A 21168-nucleotide genomic window follows, 5' to 3' on the forward strand; every position below is an offset into this window, starting at 1 on the left:
CTTGAAGTGTTCAAAGTTTCAAAGCCCTAGCTTGAAAAACTTGACAAGGGTCAATCAAACTTAGGTCAAGTCAGGAGATCATCAAACCCTAAAAGTGTGCAAGGTTTCAAAGGTTTCAAAGATCTAGCTTGAAAAACATCCGAGATAACCTCAACGTTAAGTCTTTATTAAACAAACATGACCCGGCTGTGACCAGAAAATTTGACGAGGGTCGACCAAACTAGGGTCACTTCGTGAGATTATCAAACCCTAAAAGTGTGCAAAGTTTCAGAAGTCTAGCTTGAAAAACATCTCAGATAACCTCAACGTTAAGTTTTTTGTCAACAGACGGATGGCCGGCCAAACACATATATATATATACACTAGAGGAATACCCGGCTTCGCCGGGGTGAATCGCGAGACAGAGACAGACAGCGTGGCGGTTCATCACAATCACCTCTGCAGGCGAAGTCCTGTCAAACGGGATTGAGAATTTTAGAGCTTATTTCTTAGCCCTATATTATCTGCTGTGGCTTCTCAAATGCCAGAACATACAGACAGACAAAAGCCGCTAGACCCCATCACAAACAGAACTCTATAATACATAGGTTTTTGCCTACACACACACACAAACACACACACACACAGAGAAGCCGTATATATATATGCATATCTGTATCTATAAATATATAGAGATAGGTGAGAGTGTATTTTTCGCGTGGCTATAAATTGATTCGACCTTTTCACTTTGACAGTAAGAACAACTTACGGGTGCAAGGGAAGCGTTCTGGACAGCGCAGTGACATTCTAAAAATAGTCACTCTCAGAAACGGGAATTTGGGGTGAACGGCGCGACAGAGACAGACAGCGTGGCGGTTCACCACAATCACCTTTGAAAGGCGAAGTCCTGTCAAACGGGATTGAGAATTTTAGAGCTTATTTCTTAGCCCTATATTATCTGCTGTGGCTTCTCACATGCCAGAACATGCAGACAGACAAAAGCCGCTAGACCCCATCACGAACAGAACTCTATAATACATAGGTTTTTGCCTACACACACACACAAACACACACACACACAGAGAAGCCGTATATATATATGCATATCTGTATCTATAAATATATAGAGATAGGTGAGAGTGTATTTTTCGCGTGGCTATAAATTGATTCGACCTTTTCACTTTGACAGTAAGAACAACTTACGGGTGCAAGGGAAGCGTTCTGGACAGCGCAGTGACATTCTAAAAATAAATAGTAACTTACAACTGAACGGGAAAGCCACACGAAGGAAGGGAGATAAACGCCAAACACTGGAGAAGATAAGGAAGAGTTACTTATAATGGTGAAATAAACACAAAAACGAACATGAGTTTAGCGCTGCGCGCTGATAGCACGTGTTGAAATATCTCATCGATGATATTGTGTCCGGGGTGTAGCTGAATACGGTGTCCAAATTTGAAAAAGAACCACCGAGAACTTTGGCGTTGTGATGTGGTGTAGCGGCTATGGTGTGTCGGTATGGGGGCCCGGGTAAGCTGAGGTGGAACCAAAATAGCTGAGGTGGAACCAAAATCGGTTCCGCGCTGCGCGCTGAGAACACGTGTTGAAATATCTCATCGACCAGGTTGTGTCCAGGGTGTACCTGAATATGATCACCAAATTTGAAACAGATCCATCGAGAACCTTGGCCGCGCATCGCGCACAGACACACAGACACACAGACACACAGACACACAGACACACAGACACTAGTCGTATATATATATACATGTATATGAATGTGGAGAAAAGCGACTACAGGAATAATTTGTCTTTTCTCCATATGCAATTTTCTTCTTAAAGTTTATAGAGTGAAGAAGAAGAGAAGGCGTTAAGATTCACACTTTAAAATCGGATTTGTTCTTTCCCTTTGTAAAGGGTTTGGAAATAGGTATGGTCCAGTCCTTTCTCATTGTTCTCCCGCGGTAGAATTTAATTGGCTCTGACATGATAGTGCCGAACTGACTGGATTCAAGTTATGGAGGACGGAGGGGCCAGTCTGTGAACCCCTTTCCCCCTCTCCCCATGTAACCTTTCTGTATTTTTAACCCCTTGGTCACCTCTCGTGTCGCTAACCCCCTATGCCTTTGTTTGTGTGCAGGGCAGACAGCAAGGGCATTGTCTTTTCTACATCCATTTCTCGCCTCCCTCCTCCCCAACCCCCTTTTCCTTTTTGATCTAATTTTTTACTTCTATGTTGCTGTGCTTTTGTTAATAATACTTGTTACACACACACACACACACACACACACACACACACACACACACACACACACACACACACACACTCTCTCTCTCTTTTCTGTAGCTTTTCTATCAATCTTTCTTTTACCCATGTATTCCATATAAATATGTATTCTGTATTCATTTGTTTAGTAGAATGTACATTTTATGATTATCATCTACATACGAGAAGCCTGTTGAATATACACTGTGTTTGATTCTGGTTAACTTGTAACTGCATACGTTTTTTAGTGTGACATGACTATTTTGCAAGGTAATAGTCAGAGGTTTTGCACTTTGTTCGCAGTGTTGATCACCTATGAGTGTTTGGTATCAAATGATGCGTCGTAGAATTTCCAGTTTATTGATGTATTTCTTTATAGCGTTTTTGATGTAGTTTTCTTAGTGGAAGAGTTTTTGTGTATTTTTGAGGGATTTTAACTGTAGCTTGTAAGGAGGCTGACAGCAGCCTCGAAACTCTCCACCTCCCTCCCCATTTTGTTACGTGGTCTCACGGAGCGACGTTTTCATTGGTTCCTTAGCTGTGACGTCGGGGACAGTCATGGAAGGTATATAAGCTGTTAGTTTTTGAGGTTCGGGGGAGTCTTGGCAACCAACCTGGCTTAAGTGTCTAAATGGTTCGCCAGACTTCCCACTTAGAGTTACAGTAGTACTTCTGAGAAATGGTTGTGGGAGGGTCCCAACCTAGTATCGGAGTATTTGCTGTAAACTCTAAACTGTCCTCCGGAGTCTTGGCAACCAACCTGGCTTAAGTGTCTAAATGGTATACCGGACTCCGCCCTGAAGACTAAACTAACAGGGATAACAAAAAACGTTCCGCAGTCCCATGTTACCACACGGCGAGTAAAGTGGCGTCGCTTGCTCTTTTACTTTATTTTTGTTCAGGCCCCGAACCCCTGCCCAAATTTTCAGCCATTTTAGGACTTTGAAAATGTTTTCAGTAGCGTATTTTGCTAAGGGTACCTACGGGTCATGCCCAAATTTTTAGCCATTTTAGGACGTAGAATATTTTTTTAAAGGCACAGTAAGCCTCCCGTAAACCATCACAGATACGGTCAGGCTTTTACACACAGTACAAACACCCTTTCATTTAAACACTCACCGATTGAGAACATCCTAGGTGCCCTCCGTAAAGAGCGAACAATTTTCAAAGAATTTATTTTTGCGGCGTGGTTTATCTTACCCCTGAGCCATCGTGAACCCGTGTGATCCAGTTTCCCTTTTTCACAATGTAGTCGTCAGTTAGTTATTTGACTGTTGAGAGGAACGGCGATATGCACTGATAAACCGGCGTCGTCTGCTACGACCCTTGCGTGACCCTGCTTCCGGGCTTTTCTTTTTTCAAACTTTCACAACTTCGAAATGTACTGATCTTGTCTTGATGAAAAAAGAATTCTTTTATGATTAAAGAATGTTTGTGTAACAAGCTGTCAATTTATTATTTAGATTTTAAAAGTTAGGTCTAGCGCAAAAACGCACCACGGTCCAAAAACATTTTGATAATCATCGATACACGGCTATCGCCAGTTTACATCGATAGAATGAGACCCGAAGGGAAGTAACTCATGTTTGACCTGAGTTCAGGATGGGTCCAAAAAGTGTTCGAGACAATCTGCAAAATTAATTCTTTAACAAGAAGGGCAAAGCCCATACGACTCACATGCTTGACCTTGACCTTTACATGACCTTGACCTTCAGGGTCAAGGTCAAATAACTAAACCTAGCAATGACATCATACACTAAGAACTGCTTTACACATTTTTCCTACCAAAATACATGTGACCTTGACCCAATGTCAAGGTCATCCAGGTCATGCAACACACAGCTGTTAATTCAAGACATAGGAAGTACAATGGTGCTTATTGGCTCTTTCTACCATGAGATATGGTCACTTTTAGTGGTTCACTACCTTATTTTGGTCACATTTCATAAGGGTCAAAGTGACCTTGACCTTGATCATATGTGACCAAATGTGTCTCATGATGAAAGCATAACATGTGCCCCACATAATTTTTAAGTTTGAAACAGTTATCTTCCATAGTTCAGGGTCAAGGTCACTTCAAAATATGTATACAATCCAACTTTGAAGAGCTCCTGTGACCTTGACCTTGAAGCAAGGTAAACCAAACTGGTTCCAAAAGATGGGGCTTACTTTGCCCTATATATCATATATAGGTGAGGTATTGAATCTCAAAAACTTCAGAGAAAATGGGAAAAATGTGAAAAATAGCTGTTTTTTAGGCAACATTTATGGCCCCTGCGACCTTGACCTTGAAGCAAGGTCAAGATGCTATGTATGTTTTTTTGGGCCTTGTCATCATACACCATCTTGCCAAATTTGGTACTGATAGACTGAATAGTGTCCAAGAAATATCCAACGTTAAAGTTTTCCGGACGGACGTCCGGACGGACGGACGACTCGGGTGAGTATATAGACTCACTTTTGCTTCGCATGTGAGTCAAAAATTGCTCGCTCTTTACGTAGGGCACCTAGGATGTTCCCGTTTCGTGAGCGTTCAAATGGAAGGGTGTTTGTACTGTGTGTAAAAGCCTGACAGTATCTGTGATGGTTTAGGGGAGGCTTACTGTCCGGGCGTGAATTCCGGTATTCATAACAGCCGTCCAGCACCAAAACGAGGCGCCATTGCTGTTGAGGCCAAGTCCACGAAAATAAATTCTTTGAAAATTTCTCACGCTCGACAGAAAGCAGCCAGGATGTTCCCGTTCGGTGAGCGTTCAAATGGAAGTATGCTTGTACTATATGTAGACGCTCGGGGAGCTCTGTGATGGTTTACGGGAGGCTTACTGTGCCTTTAAGGAGTAGGAAAATTACAGGAATAGAGTGAACCAATGTACAGATATACTTTCTGAAAAGAACCTATGCATTGTATTGGGTTGTTTTCATGATTTGTTTTGATTCAATACAATTTTGAACTTCACCTGCCTCTTCTTTAGTTTATATTCTGTGTGTCTGTTTGTCCTGTCGTGTGATTGCCATCCTGACAAATGACCTTCAAACACGTATAACATCTAAGACACAGACACAGACAGTTAGAGTTAATGTGAAGCTAAGACCACTCTCGGCTTTACAAATTGGTGTCAAAAATGTGAAGCTAAGACCGCTCGGCTTTACATGAATCCTAATATATGACGGCTTACTAGTGCCAAAACCTCATAATTGTAATTATCAAGGGAAAATTAGTAATTCCCTTGATAATTACCATTTTCACGTGTTTATTACTAATTTTCCCGGGAAAATGAATAATTACTAACTTTCACCTGTTAATTACTAATTTTTAGTTTTGGCTCACTTCCTGACGGATTGCTAGTGCAAAAACTAACAAGAGGCGAAGCCATCAAGGCTCACGTAAGAAATCGACAAACAGTAACACAAACTCAATCACTCCGTCACACATACACACACACACACACACACACACAGAAAGAGCATAGGTGAAACTGTGCAAGAAAGCGAGACACTAGATCTAGATCTGTCTGTCTGCATGTAGCCTACTTACAGGACACGACTGCCAACTAGTCTCGGCGCGCTCAAAATAATAATGACCGAGACTTTCAGTACTTCCTTCGCGTGACTTCTAACCCTCTTACGTCATAATGTGACGTCAATGTAATGTGACGTCTTCAAATGTTAGAGTTTCTACCACAGACATACACACACACGCACGCACACACACACACACACACACACACACACACACGCACAAACAGACAAAGTTATGATCGCATAGGCTACACTTACGTGAGCCAAAAATTAGTATTTTTCCCGTGAAAATGAGTAACTAACAGGTGAAAACAGTAACTGACAGCGTTAATTAGTAATTGTCACGTGATAATGGGTAACCCCAGGTTTTGGCACTAGTAAGCCGTCATAGGGTTTACTAGTGCCAAAACCTCATAATTGTAATTATCAAGGGAAAATTAGTAATTCCCTTGATAATTACCATTTTCACGTGTTTATTACTAATTTTCCCGGGAAAATGAATAATTACTAACTTTCACCTGTTAATTACTAATTTTTAGTTTTGGCTCACTTCCTGACGGATTGCTAGTGCAAAAACTAAAAATTAGTATTTTTCCCGTGAAAATGAATAACTAACAGGTGAAAACAGTAACTGACAGCGTTAATTAGTAATTGTCACGTGATAATGGGTAACCCCAGGTTTTGGCACTAGTAAGCCGTCATAGGGTTTACTAGTGCCAAAACCTCATAATTGTAATTATCAAGGGAAAATTAGTAATTTTCCCTTGATAATTACCATTTTCACGTGTTAATTACTAATTTTCCCGGAGAAATTACTAACTTTCACCTGTTAATTACTAATTTTTAGTTTTGGCTCACTTCCTGACGGATTGCTAGTGCCAAAACTAAAAAGTAGTCATTTTCCCGTGAAAATGACTAATTATCCCGTGAAAATGAGTAACTAACGTGTGAAAACAGTAACTGACAGCGTTAATTAGTAATTATCACAAGATAATGGGTAACCCCAGGTTTTGGCACTAGTAAGCCGTCATACTAATACTCATCAATTATTCAGGTGAGTCAAAAAACGGTCCGGGGATACTATTTTCAGGAACATTTATCTTAAGTTTCAAGGAGAACTGTCCAGTAGTTTTCTCTAACTCGCTCAATACATTATAACATACACTTTGTCAAATAATGTTACCACAATGCACGTTTCGAGCGTGACACGGAATTTTCTTTGTGGTTTAGATGTATTTTAGGTTTGAATATGATTGGTTTGGTGGTCAGATCTCAATATCTCCAGTATAGTGAGCTCTTTATAGCAGTAGACCTTTCCCCCATCTGACAGAGTGGATTTGTTTGAGAACGAAATAAACACACATTTCAGAATGTGACACCGCATGAAACGTGCGTTATGGTTACTTCAGGTCACTATTGTTTTCTTACCATTGCTTGTCTCAGCTGAATATCTGAACTCTTCAAATAAATCAGTTTGAGATGGAGACAAACATCTGCTGTAAAGTAGCTTCCAGTACGATGAGCAAGGGTATGACCATTCCCATTTTTGGTCGACATAAGTGCGTGACACGTGAGTTTAATTTACCTATAAAAACTCAATGAAATTTCTTTTTTTTTCATTGCAGTGCTTCTTCTTCTTCGTCGTTCACTAGAATTGCAGTGCTTAAACTGCTTCTTGGATTCAATTAAAGTTGACTTTTACTCATCTAGCGTGAAAACGTTAACAAATTTAAGGTATATATGGATCAAATTAAGCACCGGCACGGTTGGCCCAGTGGTAAGGCGTCCGCCCCGTGATCGGGAGGTCGTGGGTTCGAACCCCGGCCGGGTCATACCTAAGACTTTAAAATTGGCAATCTAGTGGCTGCTCCGCCTGGCGTCTGGCATTATGGGGTTAGTGCTAGGACTGGTTGGTCCGGTGTCAGAATAATGTGACTGGGTGAGACATGAAGCCTGTGCTGCGACTTCTGTTTTGTGTGTGGCGCACGTTATATGTCAAAGCAGCACCGCCCTGATATGGCCCTTCGTGGTCAGCTGGGCGTTCAGCAAACAAACAAAATCAAATTAAGCGGACCCCCCCCCCCTTGTGACCAGCAGTAAAGAAGAACCCAAACAAGTATTCTTTGCAATCCTTGAACTTGCATGAAAACTGTATTGTATAAACAAAAGCTAGCACATGTGTCAAATCAAGATCAGTAGCAGTGTAACTTACCTAGTCCATTTACACTGTAGCTGTTTCCTCAACGCAACAACCGCAACCAACGCAACCATGAGAAAAAACGTACTTGTAGCAAAAATGGTCATCAATACAATGTATACTGTAGAGTTGCAATCTGTTGGACACACTCAAACAGTAACAGAAACAAAGTACATGGTAATAAATTGGCAATTTCAAAAAAAGTCAACATTCAGAATGTTACAGCATAATTATATATACTGTACTAGGGAACTTACGCGACAAAAAATGTTTAAAGTTGAGAAGCGTTAAACTATTCCAAGTGTGTGCCTATAGTTGGTTAAGACTAATTACTTGATCATTGGACACTCTCATGCGGTTTACCTCATTACTCAAAGTGAGCATGATGTCAAAAGAACACTCATGGTATAAGAAACACAAAAGTTGCCTTCATACCTCAAGAAAACTGGTCGAGTAACAGAACCACACAAAGCATTACCAACCATTAAAAAAAAAGAAGCTTGTGCTTGTGTGTGTCTGCACATGTGTGTGTGTGTGTGTGCGCTTCTGTGTGTGTGTGCGTGTGTGTGTAAGTGTGTGTGTATGTGTGTGCTTGTGTGTGCGTGTAATAAGTCACATCAATCAGAAATGTCATATTGTAATTCAATCAAGTTGGCGTTTGAATGAAACAGATCCTGTGATTGGTCAGAATGCCCCAACTCATTAAAAATTACCGGTCATTAATTGTCGATAACAACTTGCTAAAAAAAGCCATTAACAACCTGCTGGCGAGGCGCATTGATACAACCTCAACTAGTCTCGGTTAGCTTTGAGGGTCATTTTACAAGTAGGAAATATGAAGGCCAACGAAATACCGAGACCATAAGGTATGCGAAGTGATGACGTCGAATACGTGACGTAAGTTGATGCATGAATTCTTCCGGACTACGTCAGTCAATTCCAAAGATCGCTTTTGTGATGAAAAGAATTTGTTTTAGAGTTTGCTGTCCAGAAACCCGTCAAAAAAGAAGGGAAAATGTATGTGAAAGAAAACAAGAAGAGCAAACGCTCGATCGAGTCACTTTCGCAGTTCTGAATATTATATGAGGCATCAGATGGACAGGAAGAAATTGCTATTCACAACACAATGAGTCACGTTCACATAAAATTTGAGCCCGGTCACTTTTATAGTTTCCGAGAAAAGCCCAACGTTAAGTTGTGTGTTGCCGAACAGAAAAGGCTAGTTATCTCCCTTGTTTTTCTGATAACGTTCGTAAAAGGCTACAGATGTAAATACTTTGATGTAAAGAATAATCCTACAAAGTTTCAATCACATCCGATGAACTTTGTCAAAGATATAAAATGTCTAATTTTTCCTTTGACGCTGACCTGTGACCTTGAAAAAGGTCAAAGGTCAACGAAACCATCGTTAAAGTGTAGAGGTCATTGGAGGTCACGACTAAACAAAATATGAGCCCGATCGCTTTGATAGTTTCCGAGAAAAGTCCAACGTTAAGGTGGTGTCTACGGACGGCCGGCCGGCCGGCCGGCCGGCCGGACAGACTAACACTGACCGATTACATAGAGTCACTTTTTCTCAAGTGACTCAACAAAACAGGAGCAGGAGTGATAAGATAGGAATACAGAGACATATTTCTTGGGACTTGACCCTTGCAGGTAGGTGGACTGAAAGTAGTGTGTGAACAGAACAGAACCAATCCTGTCTGTTTACCATCGCATGAAAGAGATCGTCGTCAGATTGAATTACAATAACATTAACATGCTTCCATTTGAAACTTCGAGGTCTTCATCGTGGATTGACGCCCTTCCAAAGTCTAATTGAAGCCCTCCGTCGCTTCGCTCCGTCGGGCTTCAATTAGCTTTGGTCGGGCGTCAATCCACGATGACGACCTCGAAGTTTCAAATGGAAGCATGTTAATGTGTAATTAGTACATGGTCTTTGTAAAATGACGGAAATAAAAAACATTCAGCGTAGCATCACAAACATTTACCTCCTGGTTTGCTGACGTCTGTGAAAGATGGCTCTGTGGGCTTTGCTGTATTTTCCTCAGAATGTGTTGCTGTTTACGAACATACGACATTGAAATTATAACAATATCACAACAGCCGTCATCAACATCGCAATAAAAACAACAACAACAAGAACTACAGACATATTTGTGTACAGGTACCACACACACAAACAAACCATCACATCATCTCGATTCCCACTCCACCCTAATACATACATGTACAGTCAGAAGTACATTTATTAAAAGTGGTCGACGGCTATTACCTACAGTCGAAGCGCAGTAATACAACCGACCATTTGGGCTTTCTCTCAAAGCTGATGTTACCAAAACTAGAATGGGTAATTCTGAAAAATCATTCACTGGAAGTACTCAATAATTATGCAACCCTTTGACCAATTTGGTCTTTCGTAAGAGTTCAGAAAAGATGTTTAAAAAAACGAAACAAAACAATATTGGCTCACTGTATTCATAGGTAAAAAGATAAATTTTGACTTCGAGTGTTAGTGTTACATGCGAGTTCTAGAGCATGTGTATCAGTTATCGACTTATCGGTTTCCAAATCGCCTTGTTCATTTTCTGTATTATCTGTCTATCTCACTGTTCGAGGTATGTTAAAGTTACTAAGCTTGTCATGTCCAGGTGCACGGAGCAAGTAGGGCATTCAGTCATGCTTCAGACAGCTATATCCGTTTGAAAAAATACCCCGTTTTATTGAATATATGCAAGGAGTCAAAAATTGCACATTTCTCACAAATCAATTTTGAGAATCGTCCTAATTAAGTCAAAAAGCCAACATGGAAGTCTATTGGTCTCGTCGAGAGGGAGAATTCTTTCCATTTTGGGTACTTTACATCAAGATATTGTGTTTGATATTGTAAGAAAATTGTAATACAGTGAAACCCGGCTATATTGAAGTGGCACGGGACCCGGGAAGACCTTCAATATAGCCGGAACTTCAATATAGGCAATTCTCGGTTATATTGAATTTCCCTCCTTGTTCCTTCAGAAATTCAATATAACCGAACTTTTTTTCACTATACGTTCTTATTTCCGTGTCCACACATTGCGTTTGATGTGAGATATATTCCCATTAATCTTTCACCTGTTGGATGTTGTTCTTCGAGCCTCCTTGCTTTTTTCTGCACACACACACGGTCACACACTCACGCTCCCCCCTTCCTTACACACACAAACACACAGAGCCATTCACAGTATCAGACTGACGCCAAAATAATGAAGCATTAAATTTTGATTAAAAGTTTAAAGGCACAGTAAGCCTCCCGTAAACCATCACAGAGCTCCCCGAGCGTCTACATACAGTACAAGCATACTTCCATTTAAACGCTCACCGAACGGGAACATCCTGGCTGCTTTCTGTCGAGCGTGAGAAATTTTCAAAGAATTTATTTTCGTGGACTTGGCCCTTTACAACAATGGCGCCTCGTTTTGGTGCTGGACGGCTGTTATGAATATCCCGGAAATCACGCCCGGACAGTAAGCCTCCCGTAAACCATCACAGATACTGTCAGGCTTTTACACACAGTACAAACACCCTTCCATTTGAACGCTCACCAAACGGGAACATCCTAGGTGCCCTACGTAAAGAGCGAGCAATTTTTAAAGAATTAATTTTGCAGATTGTCTCGAACACTTTTTGGACCCATCCTGAACTCAGGTCAAAAATGAGTTACTTCCCTTAAACTGGCGATAGCCGTGGATCGATGATAATCAGAAAGTTTTTGGACCGTGGTGCGTTTTTGCGCTAAACCTAACTTTTAAAATCTAAATAATAAATTGACAGCGTGTTTTCATCAAGACAAGATCAGTGCAATTCGAAGTTGTGAAAGTTTGAAAAAGAAAAGCCCGGAAGCAGGGTCACGCAAGGGTCGTAGCAGACGACGGTTTATGCGGCATATCGTCGTTCCTCTCAACAGTCAAAAGCCATCGCCAGAGTTCTTGTGAACCACAGCCGTTTGTTTCGTGCATACAAACGTGCTATTGCAGATAAGCTGACATCGAGTCGCATTCAAATTACTAACTGACGACTACATTGTGAAAAAGGGAAACTGGATCACACGGGTTCACGATGGCTCAGGGGTAAGATAAACCACGCAAAAATAAATTCTTTGAAAATTGTTCGCTCTTTACGGAGGGCACCTAGGCTGTTCTCAATCGGTGTGTGTTTAAATGAAAGGGTGTTTGTACTGTGTGTAAAAGCCTGACCGTATCTGTGATGGTTTACGGGAGGCTTACTGTGCCTTTAAGGAAAAAGAAGACATGAAATAATCCAGTCTGTCATTGACTGAAGGTTGGCAAAGTGGTGCGATGCTATCAGAAGAACAATGTTTGCCACAAAGGTTTGCACTCTCGGCATATGTTTTATAAGCTTAGCACAAAACATGTAAATAGACAACTAAAAAAAGAAAGAAAGAAAAAAACTTTCATACGACTCCATATCGTTACATAAGGGACAATGTTTAAGAAAGGATGAGAGAGGGATGAGAGAGAGAGAGAGAGAGAGAGAGAGAGAGAGAGAGAGAGAGAGAGAGAGAGAGAGAGAGAGAGAGAGAGAGAGAGAGAGAGAGCCCCGGAGAGAGAGCCCCGGAGAGAGAGACTCAGAACTTATTAACGGGATAAAGGTTTTAGGCAAAGCCTATTCTTCCAACCTGTCCTTTATACAACACATAAAGACAGACGCACATAAAAAATATAAAGTCAATCATATAAAATACAGAAATACATTGTATGGAATGCAACACAATGTGCATTAAACATTTTCACTGAAGTTGCATTTCTTATCTGTTGGGGGAAGGAGTTCCAGGGAAACGCTCCCGAGAAGGCTATAAGCTCGATTTGTAGAGGTCTATGCGAGGTATAGGAGGGATGATTTTTTGGGACCCATATCTTTTTGTGGCATGTTTGAAATGTGATTGCAAATATTTAGGACAGTTGTCATTTAGAATTTTATACATGAACACAGCCTTGTTTAACGTCAACTGATCGAGAGAGGGAGAGAGGGGTAAGTGCAAAATGGTTCAGAATAAGCTATAATAGCGAAGCGCGCAATAACCATTAGAGCCGAACTAAGAGACACATTAAACATTTCAAGAAAAAATGACATAACTGCTGTTCAAAAGTTCAATGTCGAATACGGAAAAAATACACCCCACACACACACACACACACAAGAAGGCCATCATGCCATTAAGCTATGTTGATAACCCTTTCCGAAAGTTTCGGATCAGCACTGACAGACGTGCGGTTCAAGAGTGTGGTACACAAACCACAAAGTGGTTGGGAACCCAGGTTGACGCAGGTTTGTCTTTCCCCAGACAAGACGTCCACATGATAGTCGGCAAGCTTTCCTGGGAAGTGTTGATCTCACTTTGTCGACAGATGCGAGGCTGCACAACTCTATGGAGGTCCTTTCTTACATTGAAACCTCCATACTGTGGGTACACAGACTGGACAGGCACACCCAGTGCACTACTCAAACCATGAATTCCCCACATACTCATGTAGGATCCTGGGCATCGGCAGTTCAGTAAAGTAAAGGTTTTTCATGTCTTCTTCCGTCACATTGATGGAAAATACCTGGCCTGAGTGTAACATGTAAGTCTTCACCAAATCCTGAAGATCCGTCCCCAATGCAAGGAAATCATGAGAAAGATACAGGTCTGAATTCTGAACCATCTCAAAAATGATTCTTAAAAATAAAAAGTTAAACAAATCTTTGGAGCAAACATTTAATATAGCCAGTTAAAAACGTCCCGTGGGCTGAATTTTTGTTTCAATATAGCCGGGATTTCAATATAGCCGACTTCAATGTAGCCAACATTTTTTAACAAAGAAAAAGTAGAGCTTCAGCCGGGACCTGAATTTTTTTTCAATATAGCCGGGATTTCAATATAGCCTACTTCAATATAGCCGGGTTTCACTGTAGATGGTATGTGGTTACATTTTGGCATTCCGCACACACCCTTGAGCCCCAGAATGTGATCAGGGGAAATGTTAATTAGACAGGAGATGCAAACGGACAAATCGCATGAGGTTTTCTTTGGCTTGCAACACTAAAGGTATGTGTAGGCATCTGTGAGTTGTGTAAAGCTTTTGACTGTTTATATTGTGGCGGGAGAGCCAGATTTGAAGAAAGTTTAATGTAAAAGTTAGAGATGGAAGGCTTAGAATGGTCATGGCGTACAGATTCATTCTGTCACGCTATCGCTGTTTTCAGCTTGCCGAAGAAGAGCGAGAATAATAGGGTTCATAACCAAAAGTAGACGATGCAAGGGAGGTAATTCCCTTTTCAGTTCCGTGTTGACGGCCATTTATGGGGCGCGGACACGATTTGCCGGCATACGGGTCGATAAAGGGTGGTAAAACTTGACCAATGTCAAGTTGAACGACGAGAGATTGGATGAAAGTTGTTTAATGGATGTAATTTAGTGACCACAAGATGTCATTTTGGTTAATAACGTAACAGGAATATGATGATTGTTCGTAGGGTTAGAAACAACGATCGCCGGAAGAAATCATCGTTAGATCAGAAAGGATAGGAATTGTAAAAGAGAGGAGAGACAAGGTTTCTTTGATGAAGATAGTGTTGTAGGTCGCTTAAATATTACGAACAGTTATTAAAAGAGCGCTTGTTGTGATCAGCAAGTGTAAAGATAAAGGAAAAAGGACGGACTACATTGTCCGCGTAATGTTTTGAAAGTAGTGCGGTTAATGTTCTTTTTCGGTCAGCCAATCTGCCTCTGGTGCTGTGTGTTTGTTTGCGTTGCCATGCAGATTGGTATAAAAGACAGTGTAAAACGAAGTTCCTACACGCATTAGGACAGGCTTTAGAACAGAATAGGATGGGTTAGAATAAGGACATAGACTGAGGGCGCTAGGTTAGGGATTAGAATAGGGAGAGAGTAAAGACAAGGTAGACTAGATCAAGATTTAGAATAGGGACAAGAAGAAGAGACTTCGCATTCTGTTCCAGGGATAGCATAGGGAAAACGCAGAATAACGATAAAAGAACTTAGAGATTCTTTCTACCTTTTCACAAATTAGGACAGCTTAGGCATAGCCAGTTTAAAAGGATGACCGCGCATGTTACTGCTTGTTTACTTTAAGCAACAGTAAAGGTCCAAAAGATATGTAGGAGAGAAATTCCGTAGATAGTCAGAAGTAAACAACCGGACTGTTAGAACGTCGGCGTGCGTTTGATTGAACGGTCCTAAATTAGCTAGCTAGGTGTGGTAGATTAAACCTTAGGTGACCTGCGTAGATGTGGGCAAGCTCCTGTGTTTTTGGTGTCCCACCCTGTCTGCGCACGGTACTTTGTAAAAGAGAGAAGACTGGAAATAAGGTAGGGATAAAATACTTTGGTGGTGAATAAGGAGAGTCGTCCGTGACTGTCCCGTTCTCACTAAGGTTAATCTAGAAAGTTCTGAGGTCTTAGACCATCCTTAAAACATAGCCCAGAGAGGGAAGAACTGTTTCTCCCATTTAGAATTCCATTAAAGTAAATAGGTCGTGAGAAATTCTTTGATAATCAGTCAGGGAACAAAAGATTCTGTATGGGATAAAAAGATAGCTAGCTCGATATGCGGAGTCTCGACTTATGATAGGATTATTTGGGGAGGGAGATTAGGTGGCTTCATTGTTTTCCATAAAGATAATCTGCGCATTTTTGATGTTTGCCATGTAAAGGCGACCCGGGATTTTGTATCAATTTTGTATGTGAATTTATAATATTGCGTAATTTGCGCCTGTTGTATTGGATGATTTGTACACTTTTCTAGATAATGAGTCTAATAAACTATTTATAGAAAAGTGATCCCATGAAATTGACTCCGTCACTCGACTGAATGGTTTTCGTTGTTACATAAGTCGTCATTTCTTCTCACCGATTAGCCTTTTATAAAGATAAGCTAACCCGGCAATTTTAGGTGGAAGAGGATAAATTTAGCAATCAACAGATTAGGAGTGCACGCACTAGGAGAACGAACACAACGCGAGGCAAATTTAGACTCAGAAAAGAGTAAATGAGGAGCGCATGCACCAGACAATGAATCTGCAGAGCTAAATAAAAGACACACATTTTATTTATTATCTACAACTTTCACGGTTTTCCGCCGGGTAAACAAACATACAATCAACACAATAGGAAAACTGCTACAATATCATAATCTGCGACAAAAAGACAATTGTTGCTTCAGCAATTCTGTGACTTCTGCACTGTCCCTTTAACTTGAAAACTGGCACATTTCTCCCGTTAACCTAATACAGTGGAACACCCATTTTAAGACCCCCGAATGTAAGACTCCTTCCTGTTTAAAACCTTGTTTTTTTTAAACTTTCTGTTCATAACCTCTGGAAAATTACCCCCATTTTAAAACTCCCTCCTTTTTAAGACCTGATTTTCCAAGATTATTTTAGGTCTTAAAAGGGGGGTACGATTGTACTTAAGTTCAGAAAGCAAAATCAAGTAGCTTTAACCTCAAGTGTGACTGACGTTATGTTATTTCTTTCTTTATTTGGTGTTTAACGTCGTTTTCACGTTATGTTATTACACCAGCACCAACCATGCATTGACCAATCGCCAGAATTCCAAATGGGTGGTTTATAATATAAAGGGAAGCAAAGGGTTAAAAAGAGGCGTTAACTGATACAATGAAGGAGGATATGAACTTATAAGATCATATTCCTGTGATTTACCGGTAGTCAATAATAGACAATTTAAAACAAAAAATAAAAACAAACAAAAAGCAACACATGACTGCATATAGACAAACAAGAAACAAACCTGCTAGAGTTAGTTTGCACCTTTCCGCCTGAAGATCTTTATTAGGTGGAACAAAGGCGCAAAAAAACTCTGTGTTTGTTATGAACAGGTCCTTTAGTTGAAAAGTGACCACATTGGTGATGTTGCCAAGATAGAAGATCTCCTTGACGTTGGTGCATAAGAGTTGCTCTTCCTTCCAAGTACACGGGAAGATAACTCCTTAAGTTTTGGAGAAAAACAATGATAACAGACAATAACTATTGCATCAATTTTAAACACGAACATGCACGCAAACACCCTCCCCCACCCCATATGGTTCAAATTCAATCCATTTACATCAGATTTTGACTCTTTACTGTACAGTCTTGCCTGACTTCAATATCAATCAGAGCTGCAATGACAGGGATCTTATTTGTTTCCTCCGATATGGAGAATTGTCTCCATGACCAGGTTTATTGTCACTGTTAAATGAGTAGGCGACTACGCTGCGTGTTCTGTGGTAACCGAACCTCGTTGTTTTCCAAGATTTGTTGCAAAAGTAAGATGTATTCATCTGCAAACGTGATTCGTTTCCTTTCTAAAACTTCCTGGTTAGAGATACCTTTATTATTATTTTAAATATGAGTGACAAAATGCCATTTCAACGATAAATGTACACTCGCTCAAGTAAGACAACAATTTCAAATGATATGACTTGCAAAGAATTGACAAGTTATAAACTATAAAACAGCACTATCTTTAAGAAAATGAAACAAAATTCAAAGGAGAAAACTCTGGTTTTCAAAACTCCTGTCTTATGAGTTATGTTTACAGTTATGCTCTCAGCTCATTTCAAGTAATTTAAAGGAAATCTCGTTAGCTTAAGTACTGCTGACAAGTTTTGTCATTTGTTCACTGTCGAGAATGTGCAGTTGAAGCAATACATTACATGTAGCAGTTAATAATCAATCAGAAAGCAACTCTGAGACGTAGCATCACATCAAAAATCACAGTGAATGGTTCTTAAATCTAGTATTTAATGCAGAGGTAGGGGAGGGGGTGGGGGAGAGAACTAGCTTCATGCATAAATATTGTTATGCGGAGGGTCTCGGCAAGACGAAAACAGTCAACCTCATCCTAGATATATGGCATATTTTCCCTCGGATAGATTTTCGACAGAGGCTCCGGAATACCTGAAAATCAACCCTTGAAATAATTCCAGCTATATCCAGGAATCGGTTTTGTGTAACTTATGTCTAATATCAAGGAAAAATAGAAAGATATTTACTTGTTTGTCCTCCATTGCTTTCAAACTGCATCAAGGAAATCCCTTGCTTTTTTTGCCTTAGATCCATGGGATATGTGCATTGTACTGAATGCGAACTGCCGTTCAAAGGATTCCCAGACACAGTGCAAGAGGTTCGCAAATGACCTGAAAAAAGAACACCCCAAAGATTGAAAAAAGAACACCCCCAAAGATTCAAAAGCAGATATTTTAAGGCTAGCTGAATCAGTCTTCTTCTGCTTATACTAGCTTTTGCTTTCATGGGCCACAACTCCCACAAACACTGCGTTCTTACATGTATTTCAGGAATTGTGCAGCAATTTAGGCAGCCATATTTCATTTTTGGGGATGCATGCTGGGTATTTCTGTGCGTCAAAATCTGACATGGATCACATGATCTTTTCTGTCCCTACTTGGTCTTGTGCTTGCATGTACAGTACACACGAAGGGGCATATCTAGGTACTGGCAGGACGACACATATGCTGATCTGCGAGATTGAAGAAATCTCCACCCTTAATCCACCAGGGGCAGACCAGATTCAAAACCCGAACCTTCTACATGGAAGGCCAAATTCTTGACCACTACCCTATTCCACCCGTGTGAGCGGTCTTCGATTTCTATATTTGCTCACAGATACAGTACATGTTATGACTATGTAGCAGATGTCATTTTACAACTATCAGTGGTTAGCAATGCATTTTTGTGTGAGGTTAGAATCTACACATTATATGATTGATGATTAAACCAACATAAAATGTGTATGTTCTAACAAAACAATGAAAACAAGTTTTGAAAAAAGTAGAAAATAAAATGCACTGTTGTCTGCAGCCACTTTGTGGAAAGTGCATGCTGTGCACAGTGTGTTGGACCGTTCCCACAATCCACCGTCAGAAGAAAAGACAAGCGCAAAAAACTGCTGTTCATAGAGATTTTTTGAGTTTCTTTCTTTAATTTAACTCCTGTTGGGAATTCCTTGCGACTTTCTTTGTTTAGTGGGGCACTTATGTAGGTTGAGGTGCCCCACTTAATATAGATTTTTGTTTGTTTGCTTAACGCCCAGCCGACCACGAAGGGCCATATCAGGGCGGTGCTGCTTTGACATTTAACGTGCGCCACACACAAGACAGAAGTCGCAGCACAGGCTTCATGTCTCACCCAGTCACATTATTCTGACACCGGACCAACCAGTCCTAGCACTAACCCCATAATGCCAGACGCCAGGCGGAGTAGCCACTAGATTGCCAATTTTAAAGTCTTAGGTATGACCCGGCCGGGGTTCGAACCCACGACCTCCCGATCACGGGGCGGACGCCTTACCACTAGGCCAACCGTGCCGGTCTTAATATAGATGTCGCGAGAGATTCCCAAATTGAGCTCTAATTAGAATATGGTGTGATTTCTCCAGTTCACTTTTTTTATATTTAGTCAAGTTTTGACTAAATATTTTAACATCGAGGGGGAATCGAAACGAGGGTCGTGGTGTATGTGCATGTGTGTGTGTGTGTATGTGCGTGTGTGTGTGTGTCTGTGTGTCTGTGTGTGTGTAGAGCGATTCAGACTAAACTATAATGGACCGATCTTTATGAAATTTGACATGAGAGTTCCTGGGTATGAAATCCCCGAACGTTTTTTTCATTTTTTTGATAAATGTCTTTGATGACGTCATATCCGGCTTTTCGTGAAAGTTGAGGCGGCACTGTCACGCCCTCATTTTTCAACCAAATTGGTTGAAATTTTGGTCAAGTAATCTTCGACGAAGCCCGGACTTCGGTATTGCATTTCAGCTTGGTGGCTTACAAATTGATTAATGACTTTGGTCATTAAAAATCTGAAAATTGTAAAAAAAAATAAAAATTTATAAAACGATCCAAATTTACGTTTATCTTATTCTCCATCATTTGCTGATTCCAAAAACATATAAATATGTTATATTCGGATTAAAAACAAGCTCTGAAAATTAAATATATAAAAATTATTATCAAAATTTTTTTTTCAAAATCAATTTAAAAACACTTTCTTCTTATTCCATGTCGGTTCCTGATTCCAAAAACATATACATATGATATGTTTGGATTAAAAACACGCTCAGAAAGTTAAAACGAAGAGAGGTACAGAAAAGCGTGCTATCCTTCTCAGCGCAAGTACTACCCCGCTCTTCTTGTCAATTTCACTGCCTTTGCCGTGCGCGGTGGACTGACGATGCTACGGTCTTGCTGCGTTGCATTGCGTTCAGTTTCATTCTGTGAGTTCGACAGCTACTTGACTAAATATTGTATTTTCGCCTTACGCGACTTGTTTTGTTATTGAGGTTAGGGGTTTGTGTTTATTTTCTTTACATCACACGTCTATTTATGTCAGGAAGTCTTCTTTAGACTGATGTGTCACGTAAGGCTAAGGTAAGGAAACCCCATGGGAATTAGCACAAAATTGTTAATATGTGTGTTTTGGGGTTTTGACAATATGACACACTTTGATCTATGTTCTTTCAGCTGTGCATAACCAAAATGTGAATTGTTGGCAAATTTTTTTTAACTTCTTTTTATTTTTGTACTGAATGCTTTGAAATCAATTCTGGCCTCGTTATATATTCATTAATTTCAAATCGCCATAACTTTTGTTTAAAACAACTTTGGAAGATGATTCAAGTATTAAATTGTAGATCTAAATACGCTGCTTGTGTTCGTCTGCTATCTCCTGAAAGTAGGTATATACCTTGTTTTTGATTGGGTTTTGATTGGGTGATGTGTGATAGGGTTTGAAGCCACACTTTGCAAAACAGCCAATCAGAGCAGGCCTTTCATAGTAAATTTGCGAGCTGAATCTTAATATGCCTTGTGTATATCTTGTACACTTTTTGTGCTATGATTACAGTAATTCAGTATGAGTAGGTATAGAAACAGAGGCTCATATTAACAGACAAAGCGAAAAAGGCAAGAAACCAGAATACAGACCTAAAAAGAAGAAAAAAGGACTGCTGAAAATCATTTTGAATCTCATAAACACAACGTTGTGTATAATGTAAACACTGAACCCCCACCTCCTTCTACATCGCAATTGCTCGCTCATTTCGGTATTGTGACTCCTTTGGATAAATAAAAAGAAAAGAAAGAAAACTCAAACACAGTAAGCTTCAGACCGAAGACTGCCAATTT

At 40.3% G+C, this 21168-nt stretch overlaps 1 long non-coding RNA gene across 2 annotated transcripts in view; it reads right to left on the reverse strand.

Moving 5' to 3' along the window:
* LOC138972673 (uncharacterized) overlaps positions 1-21168 on the reverse strand; it is a 42581-nt gene that overhangs the window by 8871 nt on the left and 12542 nt on the right. The window contains exons 2-5 of one of the 2 annotated variants that reach the window (XR_011457707.1): positions 18019-18162; positions 16773-16970; positions 9953-10021; positions 7977-8097 (exon numbers count right to left, since the gene is read on the reverse strand). This is a non-coding gene — a long non-coding RNA (uncharacterized lncRNA). Of the gene's footprint in view, positions 1-7976; positions 8110-9952; positions 10022-16772; positions 16971-18018; positions 18163-21168 lie in introns of both variants that reach the window. The other variant, XR_011457706.1, reaches the window with a different exon arrangement.

This window comes from Littorina saxatilis, linkage group LG8 (genome assembly GCF_037325665.1).
Source record: "Littorina saxatilis isolate snail1 linkage group LG8, US_GU_Lsax_2.0, whole genome shotgun sequence".
NCBI lineage: Eukaryota > Metazoa > Mollusca > Gastropoda > Littorinimorpha > Littorinidae > Littorina > Littorina saxatilis.